The sequence below is a fragment of the Bos javanicus genome, chromosome 23 (genome assembly GCF_032452875.1).
Source record: "Bos javanicus breed banteng chromosome 23, ARS-OSU_banteng_1.0, whole genome shotgun sequence".
Classification (NCBI taxonomy): Eukaryota; Metazoa; Chordata; class Mammalia; order Artiodactyla; family Bovidae; genus Bos; species Bos javanicus.
The window spans coordinates 10,901,330-10,920,638 of record NC_083890.1 but is presented as its reverse complement, the minus strand read 5'-3'; the positions used below and the strand labels follow the sequence as shown (position 1 = coordinate 10,920,638).

The following is a 19,309-nucleotide window of genomic DNA, read 5'->3' as shown; positions in this document are numbered from 1 at the left end:
CTTGTGGAAGGATAGAGGAAGACAGGGTATGTTTGGTAAAGGTTGGGCCAACCTCAATCTGAATCTTGGTTCTCCTCCCTTTCTAGCTGTGTTTTTGGCAGTTTTCTCAACTGAACCAATGACAGTAATAGTACCTACTTCATGGAGCTGGAAGGATTAAATGAGATCAGATATACAAAAAGCACCTAGTACGGTACCTGGCACAGAGCAGGCCCTCGATGGACCTTCCCTGGTGGCTCAGTGGTAAATAATCTGCCTGTGATGCAGGAGACGTGGGTTCAATCCCTGGGTTGAGAAGATCCCCTGGAGGAGGGCATGGCAACCCACTCCAGTATTCTGGCCTGGAGAATTCCATGGACAGAGGAGCCTGGTGGGCTACAGTCCATGGGGTCGCAAGAGTCAGACGCAACTTTGCGACTAAACGACAATAGCCCCTGACAATAGACAGCAACCACACTGCTTTGGAGTAGCGTTTTCTACTATAGATAAAACTATGGCCTCCATGTGCCCTCAGCGAATGCATGTGCTTGAGGTACTTATTTGGAGGTGGGATGCTGGGACTCTTCCTGCTCTGAATATATAGAAGATAGACCATGTCTGTTTCTTCTTTTGAAATCAAGAGAGCTCACAAAAGCAGAGCCGTGAGTGAGCTGCTGTAGCAAGGACTCTGAGGGGAGGGTGTTGGAAGGGAAACAGGCCCAGTTGCGGTGGTCAAGCCCTTGCATTGTAATGACCGAGCGGGGACCAAGTTCTTGGCCTTCACACGGTAGGAAGCTGGAATCGGTCATCTCTTTAATTAATCAATTTGTTTTTGGCTGCCCTGGTCTTTGTTGCTGAGCACAGGCTCTCTAGCTGTGGTGGGCAGGCTTCTCAGGGCCGTGGCTTCTCTTGTTGCTGAGCACTGGCTCTAGAGCACTCAGGCTTCCGTAGTTGTGGTGCACAGGCTTCGTTGCCCTGTGGCACGTGGAATCTTCCCAGACTAGGGATATGACCCGTGTCCCCTGCATTGGCAGGCAGATTCTTAACCACTGGACCATCAGGGAGGTCTTGGAATCAGTACTTCCAGAGTTCAGCTGGGATCCTCGAAGCCTGCACTCTCAGTGAACTATACACATAAGAATAGTCCAGATAGTGCAGTGGGGCAGAATTTATCCACCCATTCATTCATTCATTTAACAGAGGTTTCACAGAGCTTCTCTGGGTGGGGAAGATCCCCTGGAGGAGGGCATGGTAAGCCACGCCAGTATTTCTTGCCTGGAGAATCCCATGGACAGTGGAGCTTGGACGGCTGTATTTCAGAGGGTTGCACAGAGTTGGACACGACTGAAGAACTTAGTACTGGCACGCTCCATCGTGCCAGGCCCTGAGCTGGGTGAGTAAGAGAGATCTGACGATCCCCACCATCAGGAAGGAGGAAAACCACCAGGAAGCATGCATAGCTTTGTGGATAAGAGTGTGGGGCTTATCATCTGGGTGGCCTTGGGCAAGTTTTTCCCTGCTTGCTGGCCTCAGTTTCCTCAACTGTAAACTGGGCTTAGAACAGAACCTACCTCATAGGATGGTTGTGAGCATTAAATGAGTTTAAACACGGACAGGGCTTGGGATGGTGCCTGGCACACACTAAGTGCTCATTGAGTTAGCCAATATGAATGTATTATTATTATTATTATTACAGGTGGGAGGAATTACAGGGCCTTCAGTTCTAATAGAGAAAAATAATGCAGCAGCCTGGCCTGGCTTTTCCTCTGGGAAGGATCCCCTCTTGGACTGGGGGAGCGCACAGCTGGAAGGGGAGGACGTGTACACTTGGAGGGGAGGTAGACTGCGGAGGCAGAGAAGGAGGAGCCGGCTTGTCTGAGAGGGGAGGGTGAGATGGGAATGAGACTGGGAGGTTGACCAGAGCTGGCCTGACTGTTTGGGGACTGCTATGCAGCCAGAGGGCCCTACTCCACATGCACACATCTCCCCATGGGCTCAGAGCCCTTGCTGTGTGGGTGATCTCATTTACTCCTCAGATGACAGCTCTGAGGTGGGTACTGTCATCGCCACACACGAGAAAACTGATGCTTAGAGAGATGAAGTGATGTCCCCAATGTTGGGGGCTGGGAAGGGGTGCACCAGAGCCTGGGACCTCCCACTGGAGAGAGAGGGAGATTGAGGGCAAACAGACTGGGGACAGAGGGGTAGAGGCCAGGAGGTGAAGTCAGGGGAGGAGGCGGAGGAAGCACGCAGGCTTGGCTGTGCTTTACGTCAAGTACATTTTTCTCTTTAACCAGGACTTGGAGGAAATTTTTTTTTTTTTTTGAAGAACACTGTATTAATGTTTATTTCTAACGACAAACAGAACATCAGTCCCTTATTTGTACAAAAATACCTGAATGTTTACAGTTAGGTTCGTGAGCCGAGGAGCTATGTACAGAAAGGAGCAAAGCACGTGGGACAAAGGTTTTGTCTTTTGGGTTAATCTGTTCTGCGTTCCCTGAAAACGTCGACACGTCGGGCGATGCCACGCTCACCACACCATGGCATCAGAGCCCCCTCGAGCCAGCCCCACCCCCGCAGAGGTGCGTCGATGGAAATTTGTTTTTTGAGTTATTATCTGTACATATTTTAAATTGTTTTTCTTTTCTTGCTTTTTTTTTTTTTTTTGGCTTTGCTGCATGGCTTCCTGGATCTTAGTTCTCCGACCAAGGATTGAACCAGGGCCCCAGCAGTGAAAGTGTGAGTCCTAACCACTAGACCGCCAGGAAATTCCCCAAATTTTGAATAGCAATATAATTCCACAAGCCAAAAAGAGGGAAAAAATTCCACCTCTGTAGTATTCGCCTCTAGTCTTTGAGAGAGTGCTACTCCAAGTGTGGTCCATGGCCCAGTGCCATTCTGCCAGATGGTCACTGCTCCTCCTTAGCACAACAGGTTCAGAAGACAAGAGCAGGCACTGAAGTACTCTTACAATTTGACATAATTTGGCCTAATTGTTTTGTGTCTGTTGAACATGTGATTCAAAAATTGAGGCGTCTTGTGCTGTCACTGTTGTTCAGTCGCTAAGTTGTCAGACTCTGCGATCTCATGGACTGCAGGATGCCAGGCTCCTCCGTCCCCTACTATCTCCTGGAGTTTGCTTAAATTCACGTCCACTGAGTCGATGATGCTATCTAACCACCTCATCCTTTGTTGCCCACTTCTCCCTTTGCCTTCAATCTTTCCCAGTATCAGGGTCTTTTTCAATGAGTCAGCTCTTCAATTCAGGCGGCCAAATTACTGGAGCTTCAGCTTCAGCTGCAGTCCTTCCAATGAATATTCAGGGTTGATTTCCTTTCGGATTGACTGGTTTGATCTCCTTGCAGCCCAAGGGACTCTCCAGGGTCTTCTCCAGCACCACAGTTTGAAAGCACCAATTCTTCGGCGTTCAGCCTTCTTTATGGTCCAACTCTCACATCCACACATGACTGCTGGAAAAACCATAGCTTTGACTATATGGTGGATCTTTGTGGGCAAAGTGATATCTCTGCTTTTTAATATGTTGCCTAGGTTGGGCATCACTTTCCTTTCAAGGAGCGAGCGTCTTTTAATTTCATGGCTGCAGTCACTGTCTGCAGTGATTTTGGAGTCCAGGAAAATAAAATCTGTCACTGCTTCCACTTTTACCTTCTATTTGCCATGAAGTGATGGGACCAGATGCCATGATCTTAGTTTTCTTAATGTTGAGTGTCAAGTCAGCTTTTTCACTCTCCTTTTTCACCCTCATCAAGAGGCTCTTTAGTTCCTCTTCACTTTCTGCCATTAGAATGGTATCATCTGCATATCTGAAGTTGCTGATATTTCTCTGAGCAGTCTTGATTCGTTTGTGATTCATCCAGCTTGGCATTTCACATGATGTATCCTAGGAGGCGCTAGTGGTAAAGAATTTCCTGCCAATGCAGGAGATGCAAGAGATGTGGGTTTGATTCCTAGGTCTGGAAGATCCCCTGGAGAAGGAAATGGCAACCCACTCCAGTATTCTTGACTGGAAAATTCTATGGTCAGAGGAGCCTGTGGGTACAGTTGGTGGGGTTGCAAAGAGTCAGGTATGACTGAGAGTGCACACACACACACACACACACACACACACACACACACACACTCTGCATGTAAGTTAAATAAGCAGGGTGACAATATACAGCCTTGATGTACTCCTTTCCCAATTTTGAACCAGTCAGTTGATCCATGTCCGGTTCTAGCTGTTGCTTCTTGCCCTGCATATAGGTTTCTCAGGAGACAGGTAAGGTGGTCTGGTATTTCCATCCCTTTAAGAATTTTCCAGTTTGTTGTGGTCCACATGTAAAAGGCTTTAGCATAGTCAGTGAAGCAGAAGTAGATGTTTTTCTGGAATTCCCTTGCTTTCTCTATGATACAACAGATGTTGGCAATTTGATCTCTGGCTCTGTCTTTTCTAAACCTAGCTTGTACATCTGGAAGTTCTTGGTTCAGGTATTACTGAAACTAACTTGAAGGATTTTGAACATAACCTTACTAGCATGTGAAATGAGCACAATTCTAGGTTAGTTTGAACATTCTTTGGCATTGCTCTTCTTCGGAATTAGAATGAAAACTGACCTTTTCTAGTCCTGTGGCCACAGCAAATTTTTCCAAGTTTGCTGACATATTGAATGCAGCACTTTAACAGTATCACCTTTTAGGATTTTAAATAGCTCAGCTGGGATTCCATAACCTCCACTAGCTTTGTTCATAGTAATGCTTCCTAAGGCCCACTTGACTTCACACTCCAGGATGTCTGGCTCTAGGTGAGTGACTACACCATCATGATTATATAGGTCATTAAGACCTTTTTTGTTTGCATCTTGTGTATCTACTTTTCATTTTGTTTTTCTAATAATTTTTAAAATAATTTTAAATTTTTATTTATTTTGTCTGTGCTAGGTCTCCGTTGCTGCCTGGGCTTTCCCCTATTTGCGGTGTGTGGGTTTCTCATTGCGGTGGCTTCTCTTGCTGCGGAGCACAGGCTCTAGGGTGTGTGGGCTCGGTAGTTGCAGTTCCTGGGCTCTAGAGCACAGGCTCAATAGTTGTGGCACATGGGCTCAGTTGCTCCACGGCATGTGGGATCCTCCTGGACCGAGGACTGAACACACGTCTCCTGCATTGGCAAGCAGATTCTTTACCACTGAGACACCAGGGAAGCCCTCTAATAATTTTTTTAATGTTTTATTTTGAAATAATTATAGACTCACAGAAAGTCACAAAAATAGCAGAGTCCCACGAGCCCTTTACCTAGCTTCTCCCAGACATCTTATATAACTGTGCTACAGTATCTAAACAAGGAAACTGACATTGGTGCAACAGTGTTGTACTGAATCTACAGACCTTGTTCAGATTTCACGTACCTTGCCGTACTCCTTTCCAGTTCTGAACAAGCCAGTTGCTCCCTGTTGTACACATATGTGTATGTGCACATGTGTGTGCATGTGTGGTTCTGTGCAGTTTGATCTCAGATTTGTGTAGTCGTCATGACAACTAATATACAGAAATTAAAGCAACTTCCTCTTGTACCTCTTTATAGTCTCAACCCCCACTCCTAACCCTGTTTCCTGGCAACCATTACTTTTTTCTCCATTGCTATTGTTTTATAATCCAAGAATATTATGTAAATGCAATCATATAGCATGTAGCCTTTGGAGACTGACTTTTTCACTAAGCACAAATGCTCTTGCAGTCCATCCAGGTTGCTGCATGTGTTAGTATCAATAGCCCATTTCTTTAGCTGGCTGAAGGGTGTTCCACAGTACAGATGTGCCATGGTCTGTGTAACCGTTCACTCTCGAAGGACATTCAGGTTGTTTCCAGTTTGAGGTTATTATAAGATAAACATGGTGTACGGATTTTTGTCTGAACATGAGTTTTCATTTCTCTCAGATAAATGCCTGAGAATATGATTGCGGGGTCTTTTGGTGAATATGTATTTTGTTTCACAAAAACGGTGAAATTACGTTCCAGCTGCAGTGTCTGAGAGATCTAGTTCCTCCCCATTCTTATCAGCATTTGTGGTTATCCTAGGTGGCTCAGACAGTAAAGAGTCTGCCTGCAATCTGGGAAACCCAGGTTCAATCCCTGGGTTGGGAAGATCTCCTGGAGAAGGGAATGGCTACCCACTCCAGTATTCTTGCCTGGAGAATTCCATGGAGAGAGGAGCCTGGTGGGCTACAGTCCACGGGATCAAAAAGACTGGGATACAACTGAGCAACTAACACCTTCTTTTTTATTTACACCATTAATGTGGGTTGAATTGTGTCCCCTTAAAAGATATGATCGAGTCCCAACCCCCAAAACATATGCCTATGATCTTTTTTGGAAATACAGTTTCTACAGATATCATCAAGCTAAGATGAAGTCACACTGGATTAGGGTGGACCCTAGATTCAGTGACTGGTATCTTTATAAGAAGGCTATGAGAAAGCACAGACACACAGGCAGGAAGGCCGTGTGATGACGAAAGAAGGGACAGAGATAGAGGTGATGCAGCTATGAGCCAAGGAGCACAGGGATTGTTAGCCGCCTCAGGAAGCTAAAAGAGGTCTTCCCTGGTGATCCAGTGGTTAAGACTCCGCACTCTTAAAGCAGGGGTCAGGGAACTAGATCCCAGATGTCCAACTAAAAATTCACATTATGCAACTAAGACCTGGCCAGCCAAATAAATATATTTTAAAATCTTAAAGTGTGAGTGATAGTTGCTCAGTCGTGTCCGACTCTCCGTGACCCCATGGACTGTAGCCTGCCAGGCTCCTCTCTCCATGGAATTCTCCAGGCAAGAATACTGGAGTGGGTTGCCATTTCCTTAAAAAAAAAAAAAAAAAGAAGAAGATAAAAGAGACCAGGAAGGATTCTTTCTTAGAGCCTTTGGAGGGAGCATGGTACCCTTGATGTGTTGATTTCTGGTCTAAAGAGCTGTGAGAGAATAAATCTCTGCTGTTCTAAGCTGCCAAGTTTGTGGTAATTTGTTTTGCAGCCGTAGGAAACTGATGGGCCCCATTCTAATCTGTGTGCTGTGAGAGCTCATTGTGATCTCACTTTGCATTTCTTGGTGGATGATGGTAGTGAATGTCTTTTCATGTGGTTATTTGCCATCCTCTTTGGTGAAGTGTCTGTTCACGTCTTACTCATTTCAAATTGGATTTTTTTTTTTTTTACTGTTAAGTTTTGCAAGTTTTTTTTAAAAGTATATTTTAGGCACTAGTGCTTTTTTATCTTTTTTATTTACTTACTGTATGTATTTTTTGGTCATGTGGCTTGTGGGATCTTAGTTCCCTGACCAGGGGTTGAACCTGTGCCCTCGGCAGTGAAAGTGCCGAGTTCTCACCACTGGACCACCAGGGAATTCCCTGGATGCTAGTGCTTTAATAGATATATGTTTATTATTTATTTTTATGGCACTTTACAAAACTACTGATTTGTGATGGACTGGAAATTTTACAAACACAAACAGGTCCTTCACCTTCTCAAACTGGGTTTGAGAAGCACAGTCCCAGTATCTTTCCTTCTTCTTTCCTTAATGAAGCAATTGATGCTTTTGAACTGTGGTGTTGAAGAAGACTCTTAAGAGTTTCTGGGACTGTAAGGAGATCCAACCAGTCACTCCTAAAGGAAATCAGTCCTGAATATTCATTGGAAGGACTCACGCTGAAGCTGAAACTCCAATACCTTGGCCACCTGATGTGAAGAACTGACTCATTTGAAAAGACCCTGATGCTGGGAAAGAGTGAAGGCAGGAGAAGACGGGGACGATAGAGGATGAGATGGTTGCATGGCATCACCAACTCGATAGACATGAGTTTTAGCAAGCTCCAGGAGTTGCTGTTGGACAGGGAATCTTGGCATGCTGCAGTCCATGGGGTCACAAAGAGTCGGACACGACTGAGCGACTGAACTGAACTGAATGAAGCAATAGCACATGTACAATGTTGGATTCTTTTTTTTCCCCCCCTTGGAAGTTATCATAAATAGTTTCTGTAATTTGGTCCTATCTTCCTAATGACCACTTTGCAGTGTTTGGAAAATAAAAACTGCGAAATTATTTTCCAGCTACATCATAGAGTAGCTGTGATGTCAGTTAACCAGTTCTCAAGGTTATACATCAGGTGAATCACTTCCCTTTGGGTGCAAGGTTTTTTCTTATATTGTGGGTATTGTTTTTTTAGTTCTCATTCTCATCATTGTAGCTCAGCTTGCTCTTTTATTAGTATCGACATAGCAGACTCGGGCCAGGTTGCTGGGTGCCACATTCTGTGTTCTCATGGAAACAAAAGGTCACTGGCACGGAATCCAAATCACTCTGAAAGTCCTGGCTTTTGCAGTCCCTAGCCACTTGATGGTACAGCAATTCACTGTATAGTGAATTATCTTTGTGTTTCTGGGTCAGGGAAGGAGAGGAAGTAGGGGAGATGGAAGTGATGGGGCAAGGAGAAAGGAACAGAGGAGGGGATCACACAGACAGAGGTACAGAGAAAGGCTGGGGAGGAAGAGACAGACGGGAGGCAGGGTGAGTGCCAGAGGAAGGGAGATGATGAAAAGGGGGTCTAGAGAGTTCAGCGGTGAAAGCAGGTCAGATGCTTCCAGGTTCTAAGCATGAGTGTCATTCACTAGCTGGGCAAATCACTTACCCCCTCAAACCTCACTTTGTTCATATGTAAAATGGGATAATACCACCTTCTTCAGAGACTTGCAGGGGTGATTCAATAAAATTAATGTCACATATGTAGCACTTGAAAAATGGTAGCTGTTGTGAATCAGTAGAAAGAGGCAGGAGGTGCCCAGGTGCCTTGATGGCGCAGAATGGGATCTGCTAACTAGTGTCTTGGTCTAGGGTTTCTTGGCTCTGGGAACAGGGACTGAGGGGCTCCGAGGAGAAGGCATCACCCCCACAGTCGAGGCCACAACAAACTGCTCTGAAGAGGAGGCAGCCCCGAATCATGCCCAGGTCCCAGTGCCCAGCCGTGGGGTCAGAGGCTCCCTCCCTCCCCTGAAATGCCAAACTTGGCCAGTGCCCACAGCCTGCATCCAGGAGCCTCTTGACCTTAGCAGAGCTGGGCGCCTGGCCCAGACCTCCCCTGGGTCGCTGGCTTCTTGCTGCAGACAAATTCCTGACGGAGCACAGCTGTCCCAGGCCTTGCTGGACTCTTAATGGGACGTGAGTGGCCCTTTTGCCAGTGTGGGCTGGGCTTGGTTTTGGAGCTGGGTGGAGGAGCCTGTGGGAACGGGTGTATGGTGAGGATGGTGGGGGCTAAGTCTGGGCCAGCAGGGGGGCCACTTGGAGGTGTGTGTGTGACCGGCAGGGGGTCAGCCTCTGCAGGTGCTTGTGCCTGACCCCTTCATAGCTGTCTGGAGGTAACCATGGCAACGAAGACCAAGAAGAGTATCTGTGAGGATGGAGGGTGGTGATGGCAGCAAGGGAGCGGCTGAATAGTACACATGGGGACCATGTGTACCAGGCTGAGGACAGTCAGATGCCCCCACAGCCAGTGCTCCCTACTGCTTTCTGACACCTCTCAGGTGAGAAATTCAAGTCATTTAGTTCTCCTACCTGACCTGTCCTCAGTCTCCATCACACTGTCCTTCAGGTCCAGTCTACCTTTTAATACTGTTTTTACTACGAAATACTTAAGGCATATAAAAGTATAGATGATAATATATCAAGCACTCATTTAGCCACTGGCTTTGGAGGTAAAACACGGAAGCCCCTAGTGCGCCTTCTCTGATCCTGAACACGTCCCTTCCCAGACATCCCGCTGTAAGATTTTGCTCTCTGACATTTGCATGATCTCCACTGTACTTTGACTACACATTCCTTATCCAGGCACAACATACATTGTTTTCTGTCTTTGAAAACGTTAGCGCTGTCCAAAGGAACTCTCTGTGATGGTGGCAGTGCTCTTTATCTGTGCCATCACAGATGGTAGCCACTAACTGCATGTGGTTTTCAAGCACTTAAAATGTGGTTGGTGTAGGAATTGTATTTAAATTTTAATTAATTTACGCTTACATAGCCCCATGTAGCTCATGGCTACCACACTGGACAGCATGGGTTAGATCCTTCTGAAACTTGTTTTTCCCTTCTTCTCCTCCTTCCTTCCTCTCTTTCCAAGGTTTCTTGACATCAAGGCTTGGAGAACTTTCTGCTCATTTTCCCTGCTGCAGTTTTCTATTGCATGAACACACAGCTGTCTCCCTATCCATTTTCCTACTCATGGATGTTTGGGTTTTTTTCCTCACACCCCCTCCCCCACTGCCGCCCCAAATACAAAGGATAGCACAGGAATTATTTTTGTGCATATCTCTGCCTGTCTTTCCCAGCTTCATTTCCGGTGCCCGCTGTGACAGACAGTCCCATGATCCTGACCGGAGTTATTTCAAGGCCTCCTAGCTGCCTGCCTGGCCCATTTCTGGACCCCACAGCTCCTTTCCTCCCCCGGCATCTGTCAGCCGCCCAGCCAGGATGATTCTGAGACACTGCATTCCTCCTGTGTCTTTCCTTCTGAGAAACTTGACAGCTCCCACAAGTTTCTCATCTCACAAGCTGGCCCTTACCCTAGGGCGTGCTGTTTGCCAGCCTCCTAGTCGTCTGCACGCATCGAGCTATTCCATCAAGCTTTCATTTTCCAGGCAAAGCACCCATTCTGGAACATGTTTTCCTGTCCCTCATCCACTAAGGTCCTTTCCCATCTCTGAAGGCCCGGCTCAGGCCTCACCTTCTCTGGTGTAGTCCTTATCCTACAGCATTCGCTCAGGAAACACTCACGAGGAGCCTGTCCTCACGGAGCTCACAGCCTGGCTTTACCAGTGACTCTGGTCCACTCCCTTTCCCCACTCCCAGCTTTCTGCCATTCCTCTGGCATCTTAGCATGGATGAAGCTTCCTAATCCAAAGAGGTGTGGGTAAGGTCAGTTATGCCAACCACCTGGAGGGCACTGTCTTTCCAATCAGATGGGCACTGCCAGCCTCTGCCTCTGTGGCTCTCCCTTTTCTGGGCTTCCACTGGTGGCCACTCTCTCCACTTTCTGATGGGCACGATCTTTACTGTTTCTTTGTACTATATCTCCATTCTGATTTGTCAGATGTGGAAACGGTTCCTTCATGTGGCTCTGCAGATCTGTTCTGATTCATCTTGCATTGATACGGTTTAATTCTCAGAGAACATCTTACTTTCCAGTATTTAGTTCTTCAAGTGCCCTTTACACTTGCTCCTGTGTCTCCACAACACAAATGTATTAAACCTCGAGGGGTTGGGGCCATATTCTTTTCTGTAACCCTGAGGACATCTGGGGAAAAAGCCCTGACACGTTCAGCCAACCCTCTGGGCTCTGCACAGCTCGACTGGAGATGCCTGGAGGTTGGCAGAGGACAGATCTGCCAGGCACTGGGGCTTGGGCAGGAGTCAGGGAACCTGAGAGCCGAGAGGTATCTTCGGGGCCAAGATAGTTCTCTCTGAGGCCTCCTGAGTATGCTGCTGGCAGGACATCCGTGTAGAGTTTCGTCCTCAGACAGGGAGGGATCTGTGTGGGTGGAAGGAGAATGTGGCTGACTCTGTCCACATGAGCTGCCTTAGGGAACCAGAGGGCAGGAGAGAAGCACAGGGTCTCTGCCGGAAGATTGAAGGGCCCAACCTCCAGAGGGAGCTGGGAGTGGGAATGGGTTCAGCTGAGAAGAATGAGCTTTGTTTTTTGTCCCACAAACACGGGCCAGACAGGGCGGGTGAAAGAAAGTGTTAAATGTGGGAGTCAGCAAAAGAGGATGAGGGAAGAGCTTAGTGGGAGGCTGTGAGGGGACATCTTTAGGTGATTTTTTAAAACATATTTTTAATTTTCATTTATTTGTCTGCGTTGGGTCTTAGTTGCAGCACGTGGGATCTTGGTCGCCTTATGCAGGCTCCCTGGTGGCTCAGTAGCCCCACAGCATGTGGGATCTTGGTTCCCTGACCAGGGGAACTGCGTACCCTGCACGGCCCTGCAAGGCAGATTCTCAACCTCTGGACCACCAGGGAAGTCTCTCTTCAGATGATTTTTACCAAGGGTTCAGAATGGAACTGGGCTAAGGGAAGCCAAGGGGAGGACTGTGGAGCTGGGTAGGGAGCTGACAGACAGTATTTCCATAAACCTAAGAGGGCCGGTGGTCAGGAGCACTGGGTGGGCACTTCCACTCCTGACTCAGCCATCAGCTTCAGGCCTCGGCTTCACTTCCTCACAAAAGCGGAGAGGGGACTAGAGAACCTTTGGGGCCTGGTCCGGTTCTGCCTGTCATTTCCAGGATGGCTCTTGAGGCTGGGGGAGGGCCGTCCACAGTGAAGAGCAGCAGCTGACTGTGAGAGAGGACTCAGCTGAGCATGCGTGGAAAACGGGACGCCGAGGCCCTGCTCTGGGCCCTTCACACACCTGGTCTCAGGTATCTTTATACTGATGCTCTGAAGACAGGACTAGCTGCACTGGTTTAGGGATGAGGAAACCAAAAGCAGAGAGGTCAGTGGAACTCCCCAAGGTCACTGTCCTAACAAGCCAGGAGTGGGATTCCTACCGAGGCCTCTGGCTCCCGAGTCTCCAGCCCTTTCACTTCACGGAGAAGTCCCCGAGGGGCGAGGTGGCCCTGTGTGTGGGTGTGTGTCAGGGTGGTTGGAGAGGAAGCGCCTACTGAGTTGGCTTCTAATGTATTTTCTTACATTTACTAGGTTTTCATTAACTTAGTGTTCAGTACTTTCACTTGGTGGGGATGGAAATGAGGAAATTCTTTTTTAAACAAGAGAAGATGGAATATGGTAAGCAGTTGAGAAAATATGAGTTCCTGATCAGGACAGAGTGAAGGTTGAGGTCAGGGAGGAACAGTGAGAGTGTCTCAGCTGTCTACCTGGTGGGGAGGGTCCTCAGGTAAGAAAGCAAAGACAGGGCTTTCATGGCAAGCACTAAGTGAGCTACACAAGTCAATACATCATTAATATGGTCAAAAGTTAGAATTTGTAAAATCTTAGTGGGGGGCACAGACACTGTTAGAACTGAGAACGTACCCAGATTATACAGAAATGAAGATTTGGCCAGAGCTGCCATGTTAAGCATGAGACATTGAAAAGAAATACATGAAACATTGAAAAGACGGAGTAGCTGCAGAAATATATGATATATTGATACATGCCTGTGATCAATGAAAACCAAGTCTAGAAAAAAAAGTAACCCAAGGAACAGAAAAAATAAATCCCTACAGCATTTTGAGCTACAGAAAAATTGAACAACATGAATTCAAGAAGTAAGCACAGATGGGATGACAATATTTAGGTTGGTGCAGATGTAATTGCAGTTTTGCACTGCTGAAATTTTCAACTGGATACTGGAATACATGCTTGAATAGATGTGGTTATGCTATACATCATTTTAATATGCACTTCTCTCTTTTTTTTTTTTTTTTGCTAATAACTTACTTGCTATTTTATATGTATTTTAGATTATGGAAGTGATGTTAGACAAGCAAATTTGAGTGGTTTTCTTATTTGAGTTCAAAATGGTCATAAAGCACCAGACAACTCACATTTGGTCCAGAAACTGCTAACGAATGTACTGTGCGGTGGTGGTTCAGGAAATTTCACAAAGGAGACGAGAGCCTCGAGGATGAGGAACACACTGGCCGGCCATTGGAAGTTGACAATAACCAACTGAGAGCAGTCATCGAAGCTGATCCTCTTACCCCTACACGAAAAGTTTCACATTTGAAACAAACTGGAAAGGCGAGAAAATTTGCCAAGTAGGTGCCTCATGAGCTGATCGAAATCAAAAAGATTATAATTTTGAAGTGTCTTCTCTCATTCTATGCAACAACAAACCATTTCTTGATTGGATTGTGATGAGTGACAAAAAGTGGATTTTATGTGACAACCTGCAAGGACCAGCTCAGTGGTTGGACCAAGAAGCCCCAGAGCACTTCCCAAAGCCAAACTTGTGCTAAAGAAAGGTCATGGTCACTGCTTCCTGGTCTGCTGTGGGTCTGACCCATTACAGCTTTCTGACTCCCAAAGAAACCGTTACATCTGAGAAATACACTCAGTAAATTGAGATGCACCAAGATGTGTTTGAGCCTAATAATAATGAATTAAAATTTATAGTCTGAAATCGCAATTATATTTGCACTAACCAAATGTTCAACCTGATTTTAGAAAAGGCAGAGGAACCAGAGATCAAATTGCCATCATCCACTGGATCGTCGAAAAACCAAGAGAGTTTCAGAAAAACTTCTATTTCTGCTTTATTGACTATGCCAAAGCCTTTGACTGTGTGGATTACAATAAACTGTGGAAAATTCTGAAGGAGATGGGAATACCAGACCACCTGACCTGCCTCTTGAGAAACCTGTATGCAAGTCAGGAAGCAACAGTTAGAACTGGACATGGAACAACAGACTGGTTCCAAATATGAAAAGGAGTACGTGAAACGCTGGGCTGGAAGAAGCACAAGCTGGAATCAAGATTGCTGGGAGAAATACCAATAACCTCAGATATGCAGATGACACCACCCTTATGGAAGAAGGTGAAGAAGAACTAAAGAGCCTCTTGATGAAAGTGAAAGAGGAGAGTGAAAAAGTTGCTTTAAAGTTCAACATTCAGAAAACTAAGATCATGGCATCTGGTCCCATCACTTCATGGCAAATAGACGGGAAACAGTGGAAACAGTGGCTGACTTTATTTTGGGGGGCTCCAAAATCACTGCAGATGGTGATTGCAGCCATGAAATTAAAAGATGCTTACTCCTTGGAAGAAAAGTTATGACCAACCTAGATAGCATATTAAAAAGCAGAGACATTACTTTGCCAACAAAGGTCCGTCTAGTCAAGGCTATGGTTTTTCCAGTAGTCACTTATGGATCTGAGAGTTGGACTATAAAGAAAGCTAAGTGCCAAAGAATTGATGCTTTTGAACTGTGGTGTTGGAGAAGACTCTTGAGAGTCCCTTGGACTGCAAGGAGATCCAACCAGTCCATCCTAAAGGAGATCAGTCCTAGGTGTTCATTGGAAGGACTGATGCTGAAGCTGAAACTCCAATACTTTGGCCACCTGATGCGAAAAGCAGACTCATTTGAGAAGACCCTGATGCTGGGAAAGATTGAAGGTGGGAGGAGAAGGGGACGACAGAGGATGAAATGGTTGGATGGCATCACTGACTCAGTGGTCATGGGTCTGGGTAGACTCCGGCAGTCGGTGATGGACAGGGAGGCCTGGTGTGCTGCAGTTCACGAGGTCGCAAAGAGTTGGACACGACTGAGCGACTGAACTGAATAGAAAGGGAACAAACTGTTGGCACTTCTATAAAACAAGCATATCAAAAATAACAAGAAACTAAATAGATATGGCTGAAAAATAAATTGATACAGAGGGAACCCTTGAGATATTCATGGTAAATGAGAAAAAAAGACAGGTATTAGAGAGAAGAGGGACTTCCCTGGCAGTCCAGTGATTAAGATGGCTTCCACTGCAGGGGGCGAGGGTTCAGTCCCTGGTCTGGGAACTAAGAGCTCACGTGCCACACCAGGTGGCCAAAAAAAAAGGAGAGAGAGACAAGGCAATAGTCATAAAAGATCAAGACAATGAAACAAAGGAATAAAGGCAGAATCTGAAACAGAAAACCTAACAAATGAAAAAGCATCCATTTTAAGGAAGATACAAGACATCTTCCCCAGGATGAAGACTGGAATTGCAACTCAAAAGAGTATACCTTGTTCTAGGAGAAGGTGATAAAGAATAAAAAAGAAAGAATTCTTCAAGCATACGGATGAAGAAAAAGAAGAAGGAGAGGAGGAGGAGAGGAAGAAGAAAGAGGCAGGTGAGGAGGGGAAGAAGAAGAAAGGGGAAAAAGTCACTTTTATTTTAAAGGGGAAATCTTAGGGTGGCCCACCTTGTTCCTACGAACAGTCAAGCTGCCAAATGACAATGGAGAAATGCCTCCAAAGTTCTGAGCAAAAGAAAGTGTGATGCAAGAATACTTTACTCAGCCAAGTTGTGTTCAAGCATAAAGACCACAGAGACATTCTCAAATGCAGAAAACACAGCGTTTATGAGCCATTCCCTGAAAAACTTAATGATGATTCAGCCAACCAAGAGTTTGAAAACAACTCAGGAATGAGAAGTGATGGTCAAAGTACTGCTGGTGAGTCACAGATGAGTTTAAATATAAGATGAAGGCTAAATAATTCTGGGAATGATGATTTCAGAGCAGAAGGAAATTCAACAGTGATAACATCCATGTAGCTGTAACTCATACAGATTGAAAAGTAGAGGAAGAGATCAGGTTGGAGAAGGAATGAGCTATTTTTTTATCTTCAGAACCTTGAAACATATCGCGTAGAAATGAAACTTTATTGCGAACAGTTCCAGTTTTTTCAATGTTTCTCATAATCTTAACTTCAGAGAGGTTTTTAAGGAATCAATTTTTTGTGTGGGGGAGAAAGAAATGTCTACTTCACTTTCTTTTTCTTCTATCATAATTATATAAAATTGATATAGCATTTTTATTCTTTGATATGACTGGGCCCATTTTAATAAAAGCATTTTAATCTAACCTTCTAGCTAGGAATACTCTCGAGATGCTTAGAATGCTGTCAGTAGTTATGTCTGGGTGGAGGTTTCCATAACATCATTCAAACTGCCTTCAATACTTTAAAAGAAAATGAATCATTTTTACAGAAATAATAAAGTCATTATTCTGAAAAACTAAGATCGGTGAAATAGCTATCTTCAACATGGTGTCTAGAGGCTCGTCAGCTTGATTTAGTAAGAAAGCCTAAAGGACATGTGTCATGTTGAAGGAATGTGCGCTAATACAATGGAATTCAAACTGAGCAAAAAGGACATATTGAAGTTTAAAAATATCATGGGATAAGAATGATAACTTGGAAGTAAAAACAACCTGGATGCAACTTGATCTGTAGAGTCAATGCAGTTTCAATCAAAATTCCAGCAAGTTATTTTGTGAACATCGACAAACTGATTCTAAGGTTTACATGGAAAGGCCAAGGAACCAGCATAGCCAGCTCAATATTGAAGAAGAACAAAGTCAGAGGACTGGCACAACTGGGCCTCAACACTTACCAGAGTCTACAGTAATCAAAATCATCTGGTATCGGCAACATAGCAAAGATCAATAGAGCAGAAGAGAGCCCAGAAATAGATCCACATAAATACGGCAAACTGATCTTGGACAAAAGAGCAAAGGCAATACAATGAAGCAAAGACAGTGTTTTCAACAAATGGCGCAGAAACAAGTGGACACCCACATGCAAAAAAAAAAATCTAAACCCAGACCTAACACCCTTCAAAAGAATTAACTCAAAATCGTTCATGGACCTCAATGTAAAACACACAACTATAAAACTCTTAGAAGATGACACAGGTGAAAATTAAGGTCATCTTGGGTATGTGGGTGAATTTCTGGATGTAACACCAGAGGCATGATCTGTGAAAGAAACAGCTGACAGGCTGGACTTTATTAAAATGTTGAATTTCTACACTGTGAAAGATAATGTCAAGAGATTAAGAAAACAAGCCACCCACTGGGAGAAAATGTTTATAAAATGTATGTTGGATCCAGGACTGTTATCCAAAACATATGAAGTCTTAAAACTCAACAATAAAAAAAAAAAAAAAAAACAATAAAAAAATAAACTACCTGATTACAAAATGGGCCAAAGGCCTGAAGAGATACCTCACTGAAGAAGATACACAGATGGCAAGTAAGCATGTGAAAAGAGATTCAACGTTGTATGTTGTAGGGAACTGCAAATTAAAAGGACGGTGAGGGAATTCCCTGGTGGTTCAGTGGTTAGGATGCGGCATTTTCACTGCCATTGCCTGGGTTCAACCCTGTTTAGGGAAATAAGATCCCACAAGCCGCTCAGCACAGCAAAAAAAAAAACTAACAATGAGGTATGAATGGCCCAAATACAGAACACTGACAATACCTAACGCTGGTAAGGACATAGAGCGACCGCTGCTGCTGCTGCTGCTAAGTCAGTTATTCCTGGTGGAAATGCAAAATGGTGCAGCCACTTTGTAAAAGTCTGGCTGCTGCTGCTGCTTTTAAGTCGCTTCAGTCGTGTCCGACTCTGTGCAACCCCATAGACGGCAGCCCACCAGGCTCCCCCGTCCCTAGGATTCTCCAGGTAAGAACACTGGAGTGGGTTGCCATTTCCTTCTCCAATGCATGAAAGTGAAAAGTGAAAGTGAAGTCGCTCAGTCGTGTCCAACTCTTAGCAACCCCATGGGCTGTAGCCCACCAGGCTCCTCCGTCCATGGGATTTTCCAGGCAAGAGTACTGGAATGGGGTGCCAAAAGTCTGGCAGTTTCTTACAAAACTAAACATTACCCTTATCATACGAGCCAGCAACCCTGCTTCTTGGGTATTTACCCAAAGGAGTTGAAAAAAAGCTGCACACAGATGTTCACAGCAGCTTTACTCATAATTGCTGCCCAAACTTGGAAGCAACCAAATAGGTGAATGGATAAACTGTGATACAGTCAGACAATAGAATATCATTTGGTGCTAAAATGAACTGAGTTGTCAAGCTATGAAAAGACATGGAGAAAACTCTCAGATGCATATGTCTAAGTGAAAGAAGCTAATCTGAAAAGGCTACATATCGTGTGATGGATGTAAACTATGTGACATTCTCCTCTGGAATTTTCCAGGCAAGAATACTCAAGAGAGTTGCCACGCCCTCCCCTCCAGGGGATCTTCCTAGCCCAGGGATCAATGTCACGCCCCTTATGTCTCCTGCATTGGCAGGTGGGTTCTTTGCCACTAGCACCACCAGGGAAGCCGACACGTCAGTATGCGTTTGTCCAAACCCACAGAATATGAAACACCGAGAGAACCCTAATGTAAGTGGACTATGGACTTTGGGTGGTGATGTGTCCGTGAAGGTTCATTGACTTTAACATGTACCACTGTGGTGCAGGAAGTCAATAGTTGAGGGGAGCTGTGCCTGTGTGAGGGTAGAGGGTATGCAAGAACTGACTTTTTGCTCAATTTTGCTATGAACCTAAAACTGCTCTTTAAAAAAAAAGAAAGAGGACAAACTCAACAGTCTGGATGTTTCTAGGAATTATGGACAGTCCAGTAGAGGTGGGGCACAGTAGATGAGCAGGGAAAGCAAAGGAAAGAAGTGGAATGAGGCTGGAGGGGCCAGCCAGGACTTCCTATCTTATGGGTAATGGAGAGCCACTGAAGGGTGCTGAGCAAGGAAGTGAAGGAACAGATGCTTTAGAAAGATCCCTGGGGCAGCTAAGTGGATGGTGAACT

General features: G+C 45.2%; 1 non-coding gene across 1 annotated transcript; it reads right to left on the bottom strand.

Moving 5' to 3' along the window:
- Positions 1–7,295: 7,295 nt before the first annotated feature.
- TRNAE-UUC (transfer RNA glutamic acid (anticodon UUC)) lies at positions 7,296–7,368 on the bottom strand. The gene has a single exon. It is a non-coding gene; the product is annotated as a tRNA-Glu (tRNA).
- Between the last annotated feature and the right edge of the window lie 11,941 nt (positions 7,369–19,309).